The sequence below is a fragment of the Bidens hawaiensis genome, unplaced genomic scaffold (assembly GCF_021521415.1).
Source record: "Bidens hawaiensis isolate Kalapana, Puna unplaced genomic scaffold, B.hawaiensis_p1.1 tig00013225_1, whole genome shotgun sequence".
In the NCBI taxonomy this organism is placed as follows: domain Eukaryota; kingdom Viridiplantae; phylum Streptophyta; class Magnoliopsida; order Asterales; family Asteraceae; genus Bidens; species Bidens hawaiensis.
The window spans coordinates 228,835-239,430 of record NW_027492115.1 but is presented as its reverse complement, the minus strand read 5'-3'; positions in this window follow the sequence as shown (position 1 = coordinate 239,430).

Here is a 10,596-nt window from a genome sequence, read left to right as displayed (position 1 = left end):
AGTATCAATAATCTTAACCAATTTTCACATTTACACCCCGTTACAGTCAATTGAACATCAACAACACAATCTGTCCAGAAACTGTTTGCAACAAAACTCAACCTATTAACTATCTATGGACCATAATCCGTTCATATGACCTTATAGACACCATAATCATTATCCATGCACATCAAATACACATTACATCCATGATTAGGGTTTTACTTGAACTCAAAATCAAGAAACAAACGATTAACATGCAATAACACCAATACTAGCTATCAATTCAACAATCAATACATCTTTCAATTAAAACAAGACATATGAACATCATGTATATAATTTCCAGATTCTATGGTTTATAATTATACCTTCCAAAGCACAAAAATAAGCAAGGGGAAGGTAGAAGATGACTAGAATCGGGTGTAGGATGCTTCAATTGTGAAAGATGAGATCAAACAATGGTAGTATGTGTGTGTATGAGGGCCGATCGCAAGGAGAGGGGGGGGGGTAGGCTGCCGTCGGGTTTTGTGAGGGAAAGAGAGAGGGGAGTTAGGGTTTTATAATATTATTAATAATAATCATATTACTAAAAAGCTGTTAACTGAATAATAATATCACTTCCCTGGGAGTTAAATAAAACACACGTGTTAAGAATTCAGTCACCCCGCTCACTTTAAGCTTTCAGGTAAATGGCTATCCATTATGACCACAAGTGGTTAAACGGACCAAACATGCATGAAGACACATGTCCTTCAAGCTCAGAGTTACCGACATAATTTTAAGTGAAAGAAAACGAAACACAAAACACATCATAATCGCCCCGGGTGCTTTCAGTCGTTAAGTAAATGGCTATCCTATGAAACTACAAGTAGAACACCGGACCAACCATATACAAGTATATGTCCTTTAAACTTGATCAACTGACATAATTTTAAGTGAAAATGAATCTTGAAAAGCAAATTTTTAATTTTAATTTTTTTTAAAAAAATAAAGACAACGCACACACCCTATTTTTGAAATTTTGATTTTTCTTAAATAGCAAAAAACATTAAAAACAACTCACACACACTATTTTTGTCTTTTTGATTTTTCTCCCCCTAAATTTGTGCAAAAATAACAAATATGTAAAAATTTATACCCAAAAAGACTCAATCCTCGAAACGAAGTATTTTGAGAAAACCCACAAGCACATTAAATTTTGTTGTTCCGACCGGTTTTGTAAATAAGTCCACCACATTGTTGTCAGTGTGGACTTGGTCAAGGTGATTCATTTTTCGATCAAAACAGTCACGAATAAAACGAATTTTGATATCGATGTGCTTGGTTTTAGAGTGTTGAACTGGATTTTTAACAATTGCAATGATCGCATCATTATCAAAAAAATATGAGTGTCAAGAAATTCCAAACCGTAATCCATCAGTTGGTTTTTCATCCAGATAACCTTAGAGCAGCAAGCAGATATGGCAACATACTCCGCTTCGGCGGTCGAAGTAGACACTGTCTGTTGTTTCTTATACTGCCATGAAATGAGACGATCTCCTAAGAACTAGCAACCAACTGACGTGGATTTCCTGTCAATGTCATCTCCACCATAATTGCTATCGGCAAAAGCATAAAGATCAAATTCTGATTGTTTGGGATACCAAAGACCTAACTTTGGTTTTCCCTTCAGATATCTAAAAATACATTTAACAGCAATTGTTGGTGCATGATGTCAGTAGTTCAGTATCTTGTGTTTGTTTGTGGCTGTAATCGTTTAGATTGTTTGTTTTGTGTTGAATATTGTTTCATATATGTTCGCCATGTGTTGGGCGAACTTGAAGGACAGCGAAGTATGTTAGGCGAAGTTGTCGAGTTATATAAACTCATAACTTCGGCATTTTCTAAGAAGGTTAAGGGAACAATTTGTTTGTGTGATTCTCAGAATCACGTGTTAGCAATATATCAAGTATTCTCTTATGTTCTTGTGTGTTTTACTTATATTCAATGTATTAATCATCTCGACACTCGTATCGTATACGTGGGGATTCCGCATCCTCCTGTTACGAGATACTCCTGTGTAGATACGGCTGGGAACCTACAAGTGGTATCAGAGCCTTAGGCTCTTATGCTATGGTTCGAGATCTGCGTTTTGGTTTTTTTGGCACACTTCAGATCGATCTTTGGTCGGGGCAAACATCGTCGGTGAAGTAATAGGGTTCAGGCGAAGTTGTCGCTAAAATTTTAGGGTTTTGGCGAAGTTACTGGTTGGTGAAGTTACTGGTTGGCGAAGTTATTGAATGGCGAAGTTAATGAAGGGCGAAGTTATCTGGTGGAGAAGTTATCTGATGGTGAAGTTATCAGGTGGTGAAGTTAACAGGTAGTGAAGTTATCAGCTGGTGAAGTTAACAGGTGGTGAAGTTATCAGCTGGTGAAGTTAAAGAGGGGTGAAGTTATCTGGTCAAGTTATCAGGTGAAGTTATTAGGTGAAGTTGACTTTTTGGCAAAGTTGACTTTTTTGGCAAAGTTGACTTTTTGGCGAACTTGACTTTTTGGAGAAGTTAAAAAAAAATTAAAAAAAAAAGTTTGGAGTTTTCGTCCGTATGGCCAGGTGTACACGATTATTGTGAGACCGAAAATGTTGTTCCAACAAAGAGAGACAATTGGTATCTCTTGGTCTTACGTGTGAGCAAATACGGGTCAACTATGGATATGTAGTTGAAGTTGCGAATGGGATATTGATTGAAACTGGATATTGACACATATTTGGTTATTTGGGTGTTTTTGGGCCAAGAAATAAGTGTTGTTCGAGGTTGACCAACTGAAGAACGTCAAATTTTGTTCGGGTTTTTGTCATTACTGGATCGCGGTCAGAGCATATTATTTATGTTATTTCAAGCGTTCGAGAATTGGATCCTGAAAACGTGGGATACGAGCATCCGGGATGCTTATTTATGAAGGTGAAAATTTTGGAACAAGTTGGATTAATCGGGAATTAAATTGTTTAAGTGCTCAACCTGAAAATGTGGGATACGAGTATCTGGGATACTTATTTTTAGGGGTGAGCTACTTAAATAAATTCATTCTCGGAAATAATTAGAAAGTTTTTGATCGTTTTCCCTGGTAATTGAAGATGCTTCAGCTTTATCAGGAAACACGTTATATATTTATGGTTATGTGTGTTAGATTCTGCCAAGGTGGTTTTGTGATGAAACTGATCACTTGTTGTTGAGTAGTTGAAGATTGAACCTTATTTTACAAACCGATTATGGTTGAGACGACTGATTAGGTACCGGTATTGTCATGAACAAAGATCTCGATCGAAGTAATATGGAGGCGCTTACACTGAAGGGGAGATTTGATATGGAAGACATCAGGTGATTGGTATATTTGTAAAGCTTCATCACAGATTCAGACACTGCTGGTTGATTGAGTCCTACCAAGAAGAACACAGAAGAGAAACGGAAAAGGGGGAGTCTGTTGGTGCATGGTTTGTAACAGATAATCTTTTGTGTTTGTTAGAATTGAGAGCAACGGTCAAGGGGGAGTCTGTTGGTGCATTTTGTGACCGTGTTGGTGAAGCAAGGGTGTCAGGAGTTACTATGCATCTTTTGAGGCAGAGGGCGATGTTAATTGATGGGCGAACTTACCTTGTTGGGCGAAGTTAACATAACTTTGCCTCCTGGGTTTTTCTAGCCTATATAAATGGATCGGTGGTCAAACCTTGTCAAAGTTTTCCAAACTCAAACCCTCGGCGAACTTAATCATCTGAATCAAAACTTGTTATAATCTGTTTTCGTCCGTGTTAAAGGTTCGTCATGTTATTGTGTCACATAATTCTTTCGTTACAACTGGTAATCTGATCCACAATGATAGGTTTTGAGTTCGTTCATGTACCAAACCCTCGTCCCACTTTGTCGGTCCGTTTGAAGGCCCTTTTGTTGATAATCTATTATTTGATTCTAAAATCGCTTTATTCTTTTCGTATTGATACTCCTTGATCGGACATTATTTGCCATTCCTAGTTGTTGAGTTTGCGCCGTTCATATGGCGAAGTTAGGGTTTGCGCGAAGTTGTCAAGTTCGCCACTCGCCTAACTTCGCTAAAGCTACAACTTCGCCTGTACTATGCAGGGCGAAGTTGTAACCTGTAAATACACTTGTCTGATTTCATTCGTTTGTTTTGCAGATATGGCTGCTGTGGCAAGTGCTGGTGGTGATGAAGGTGGAGATAATAACAGATAGTTATTTCCGGGTCACAACATGTATATCACCTTAGATCCGGATGCACAAGGAATTGATGAATACCGTGAGATCATTTCGTTTCTCATACGCTCACGCATCTTTCATGCTATTACTACTACTCTTCCGATCTCACTACCGAACATTGAAGATTTCTAGAACACGGTTGAGTATGATTCTCGTGTCGATCGACCGGTGATGCGAGCTACTGTTAATGAACAGGTGGTACAGTTCTCGGCAAATCAGATAAGGGAAGCCTTACAGTTTGTGAATGAGACGACTGAGGATCCCACAGACTTTCCAGCTATGTTCAGAGATGGTGCATTTCTGCGTATGGGGTATTCGAGTCCGTTGGGTGACTCTCAGAGGAGAAAAGGATTTTTGTTAGATCAGTGGTGGTTCCTTATGCACGTGATTATAGTGTGCATGTCGGGTCGGAAAGCTGGTACAGATGGTATGGGTTCAACAATGCAATCGGCAATGACTGCATTGACTTACAACAAACCTTACAACTTTAATCAAATGATTTTTTATGAGATTGATCGTCAGAGACGTGCTGTTGCACGGGAAAGTTTTTTGATGTATCCGAGATTCCTACAGATGATTCTGAATCATGTAGCTCCTAATTTGCCACAACGACGTCCTATTTCATTTGTGGAAAGTGTGTCTAAGAGAATCTTTGCGCAATGTAAGTCATCAAGTGCTCGTAGCAAACCTGAACTTCATCCGAGGCACAGGCCCTGTTTGGTTACTTAGTAAATCCTGCTTATGTTGGTCCTCCGGGAGATGAATTTCTCGATCCGGCACCGCAACAGGCTAATATCCCTCAACCACCTCCTGTGGTTCAACTGCCTCCTGTGGTTCAACCACCACCCGTGGTACAGCAAGCACCGCCTTGGTTCCTGTTGCAGCTCCAGAGGAACAGGTTGATCTTGAAGTTGCCTTTGGAGGGCAAGGATTCTTTGATATGGAACGGGTTGATCCAGCTGCTGAAGTTCAAGCCTCAGTAGCTGAGGTGTCTGGCGTAAATGTTTCCATGGTCACTACATCTATGGCGGATTCTGAGAGCTGACTTTAGTTCCTCCACTGACGATATAGCTGAAGCACAGCAAATACTTGCTAGACAAGAAAGAATCCATGGCAAACGAAAGAAAGACTCAGATGATAGTGAATCTGATTATGAGGAGGATTTATATCGGATGGTACGAAGATCAAAGAAGGCAAGGTTTGGTGAAAGTTCAAGAGTTGGTGAGAGTTCGAGGGTTGTTCATTTTTCCCCACCATCGTTGTACGGTATGACTATGTTACCTGTTGCTTCTACTGTCACACTGCCGATCACCACAAGTGTTCCTTTGGTGACCATGTAACACCCCGTAACCGCAGCGGAAACGTACACGGGATGCAACAGACACATCTGATATCAACAGCATTGCTTATAAAGGAAATACCACTACATTAATTTATAACATATTACATTGTTGCGAGTTTCGTTACTGTCTAGGTGTTACACACATATTTTACCGATAAGACATTAATAAATTCATTACAAAACATAGAGCAGCGAGCTTCCAACAGGTAGCACAGATAGTTAAGCACACTTTAATCAATCCAACTTGGGCATACCTAGAAAACATGTAAAGAAGACGGGTCAACTACGAATAGTTGGTGAGTTTCACTAATTTAAATAAACACTGACAAATCATTTTAATAACCATCTATTAGCAATATAATCATGCTGGGAACTATGTTACCCCAGAACATTTCCATTAACTTTCTGGGAACTATGTTACCCCAGAACAATAATAATCCCCTGGGAACTATGTTACCCCAGAACAATAAATACCCCTGGGAACTATGTTACCCCAGAACAATAATAACCCCTGGGAACTATGTTACCCCAGATCAATAATAACCCCTGGGAACTATGTTACCCCAGAACAATAATAACCCCTGGGAACTATGTTACCCCAGATCAATAATAACCCCTGGGAACTATGTTACCCCAGAACAATAATAACCCCTAGGAACTATGTTACCCCAGATCAATAATACATGATAAACATTTTATATATTCTGTGCATCAGTCCATATATATATAAATGTACAAGTATTTCCATACGGTCGGTATGTACTTAAATACTTTAAATAAGACATGTTTTCCGCCCCGGGAAAATATAATTAAAACAATTCATTAAAAGGGGCTCGTGAAAACTCACCTTTCTGTGAGTCGGTGAGTAATATAAGGAACAGCTACGTGCCTGGATCTGTAATATAATATCTAGTCGTTACTATATAATTCCCATAACTTAAATACGTATCAATCGGTACATCTGGGAACATTGTTAACCCAGTACTGTACTCGATTCGGGGACTATGTTAACCCCGTGACACTTCTAAGGACTAAGATTGTGACATTGCTTAGAGTTTGACAGTCAATTTAGTTAAGGTGATGAAATTATAGCTCGGTTTGACACCCCGTTTGGCCGTGGGGCCCGTTCCCGATATTTCGGTGCCGGAAACGGTAAAATCGGGTAAAATTACCCAAATCATCCGAATTATTTTCGGATGATTTATTTTTACTTAATTTACTTAGATTTATGAAATAGTCCATTTTTAGAGTTTTCATGTACCAGTCAGCTCGCTTATGCGAACTTTGCCGGTTTACACGTTTTAAGCTTTAAAAACTTGTTTTTATGTTCTTTTTAGCACAAATAATTACCCGATTAGTCTCGGGTCTTGAAATTTTGCACAAAACTTAATTTGACAGTAAGGAATTTTGTAAAAATTTTCCAGATTTATTTTCTTATATTTACATTTATTTATCTATTTTTAAATCTTATTAAAATACTAAATATATCAAAAATACCAAAACACTTTAGAAAATTCCCAAATTTTTCTGGGATGATCTTTATCATCCTCATAACTTTCTGGAATTTTCCCAGATTTATTTTCCTATATTTACATTTATTTATCTATTTTTAAATCTTATTAAAATACTAAATATATCAAAAATACCAAAACACTTTAGAAAATTCCCAAATTTTTCTGGGATGATCTTTATCATCCTCATAACTTTCTGGAATTTTCCCAGATTTGTTTTCCTATATTTACATTTATTTATCTATTTTTAAATCTTATTAAAATACTAAATATATCAAAAATACCAAAACACTTTAGAAAATTACCAAATTTTTCTGGGATGATCTTTATCATCCTCATAACTTTCTGGAATTTTCCCAGATTTTAAAACTTATTTTTCAAGCCATTTTCACCCAAAACTGAGCTAGAAAGCCCTAGAACTCGTTTCACCGAAAAGCCTACTTAGACTTTTCCAACTGAGCTCAAATTTTGTGGGTGACTTTTATATGTTATAAAAAGCTTATCTTAAATTTTCCGGAATTTTTCATCATGTTTTGCTATTTTTTCACTATTTTTGGCCAAAACCGAGCATTAAATTCACCAAATATTCATCTTTTATCCAAAAATTACCAAAAATTCACAGATCTCATATTTTCATGTGTAGATCATCTCTGTGAAATTTCGTGACCCGACTCTAAGCACACGTAAATCTGTCCATTTTTCATAAACACACGAAAACCGAACTATTTTGTGTTTTCTAGCTTTAGATCGCAAGGATCTCGGTTTCTAGCCTTTGCTAGCCGCTAGATACAACACTTACAAGCACATCAACACCACACCAAGCAAGTTATACCCACAATCAAGCCATTTCTTTCCTAGTGTCGGTTAAAACTTCAAAACAACGATTTTGACCGTAAAAATCCGTTCTCGACTCTTTTTACTCATTTCTTGGACCAAGATCCTTCGTATAACATGTATACATCTCTTGATCATGCAAGAGTCGGTTTCATCTCGGGTTTTCACCCGTCTTTCACATGGAAAACTCATTTGACAAGATTTCAACCGTAAAAATTCATTCTAAACACTTTTAACTACTTACTTGGATCAAGATCCTTTGTATAACTTGTATACATCCCTTGATCACACGAGAATCGGTTTCATCTCGGGTTTTCACCCATTTTTCACATGAAAACCTCCTTTTCTCAAGAATTATGAAATTAGAAACAAGAATCAAGCTTCAAAACATAAGTTATACCTTGTGTTCTTGGTTAAAACTCAAGACTTTGGTTGAACACTTGAAGATTTGAGAGTGTTTGGAGAGTTTTTGATGAAAGAAAAAGAAAAAATGGATTGTGTAAAGGAGGTGGGAGGGTGGCCGGTTCTATTGAGGTGTGTGGGGGGCCCCACATCTCAAATATTGTCCACACATTTGGATTGTGTAATCCGGATAATGTTGTGGATAATCTGGTTCAGTTCGTTTCTCGTTTAAACTCGTAATTCGGCTTAAAACGAGCCTAAAATGGTTGTTTTTCGGGTTAACATAAAATTTATATAAAACTGATTTAAAAACTTTAAAAACTTAACCCATGACATTAAAACATCATATTATTAATAATTACGCATCTTTTTCGGCTTGATTGATCGTCTCTTGCTTGGTTTGGTGTTAAAGGTTTCGTTTAGCGTACCGACGTACCATTAAATCGAAATCCTTTTTCTGTGCTATAATTCACCTATCCCGAAGCATTAATACTTCGTAAATATCACTAAACATTATATACATCGTCTATAATGTAATTCCCGATTCGTTCGGGTTTCAATAATCGTTCATTGGTTAATTGTAATTCCAATACGATTCACTATATAATTGAGTATGATTCATACTGTGAACCATATATATTCGTATCAATGTGCTATAACTCATATAATCAATATTAAATAACACGTAAATAGTATATTCCGGCTAGGGTATACCTGGAGTTGCCGGAATCGTTACATTCTCCCCCCGTTATAAAAATTTCGTCCTCGAAATTTTCACGCGTCAACTACTTCCTTTTGAGGAAATAGGTGGGGGTATTTCTTCCGGAATTCATCCTTTCGTTCCCAAGTAAATTCTGGGCCTCGTTGCGAATTCCATCTAACTTTGACCAACGAGATCTTATTGTGTCTAAGTTGCTTGATCTTACCGTCCACTATTTCGATGGGCTCCTCTACAAAGTTGAGCCTATCACTTATTTGAACACCCTCTAAGGGTAACACCGATGTCTCATCCGCCAGACATCTTTTCAAATTCGACACATGAAACACGTTATGAACTGCACTTAGTTCCTCAGGCAGTTCTAGTCGGTAAGCTACCGGACCGATCTTTGCAGTAATGATGAATGGTCCAATATATCTCGGGGCTAACTTCCCCGCCTTGCCAAATCTAACCACACCCTTCCACGGTGATACTTTCAAATATACCTTTTCACCCTTCTCAAATGACAACGGTTTTCGACGGGTATCAGCATAACTCTTCTGCCGATCCCGCGCGGCTTTTAGGTTGTTCTTAATTTCAAGAATCTTGCTGGTCGTCTCCTGGACCAGATCCGATCTAATGATCTGCGGGTCACCCACTTCAGACCAGCAAAGTGGTGATCGGCACTTCCGCCCATACAATGCTTCATAAGGTGCTGCCTTTATACTGCTGTGATAACTGTTATTATAGGAAAATTCAACGAGTGGGAGATGTTGATCCCAATTTCCCTTAAAGTCCAGTACGCAAGCACGAAGCAAATCCTCCAAAGTTTGAATGGTCCTCTCAGACTGACCATCGGTCTGAGGGTGGTAAGCTGTGCTTAGGTCAATACGTGTTCCCAACGCTTCTTGGACAGCTTGCCAAAGTTTGGAGGTGAAATGGCTATCCCTATCGGAGATGATCGAGATGGGGATGCCATGACGAGACACTATTTCATTTATATAAATTTGCGCAAGTCTCTCAGTGTTAAAAGTATTCCTAATTGGAATAAAATGTGCCGATTTGGTTAATCGATCCACGATTACCCAAATCGCATCATGACCTCGGGGTGTCTTGGGGAGGTGTGTCACAAAATCCATTGTGATCTGCTCCCACTTCCATTCGGGAATTTCTGGCTGTTGCAACATTCCCGAAGGTTTCTGGTGCTCCGCCTTAACCCTCGCACACGTCGTACACTTGCCGACGTATGTGGCTATATCCTTTTTCAAACCTGGCCACCAGTAAAATTCTTTCACATCCTTGTACATTTTATCTGATCCCGGATGTATGGAATATTTCGATTTATGTGCTTCATCCATGATCAAATCACGAAGGTCATGGAGGGTCGGGATCCAAATCCGATTTTTGAAATAAAGAATTTCGTCCACACGCTGTTCGAAATTCTTCTCATTCCCGTAAAGTCCTTCTTTACCCAATTGGCCCTCTTTCAACGCCTCGCGTTGAGCGACTCGAATCAAATCTGAAAGGTTCGACTGGACTATCATCCCCAACGCTCGCACACGTAGTGGCTTGACTCGA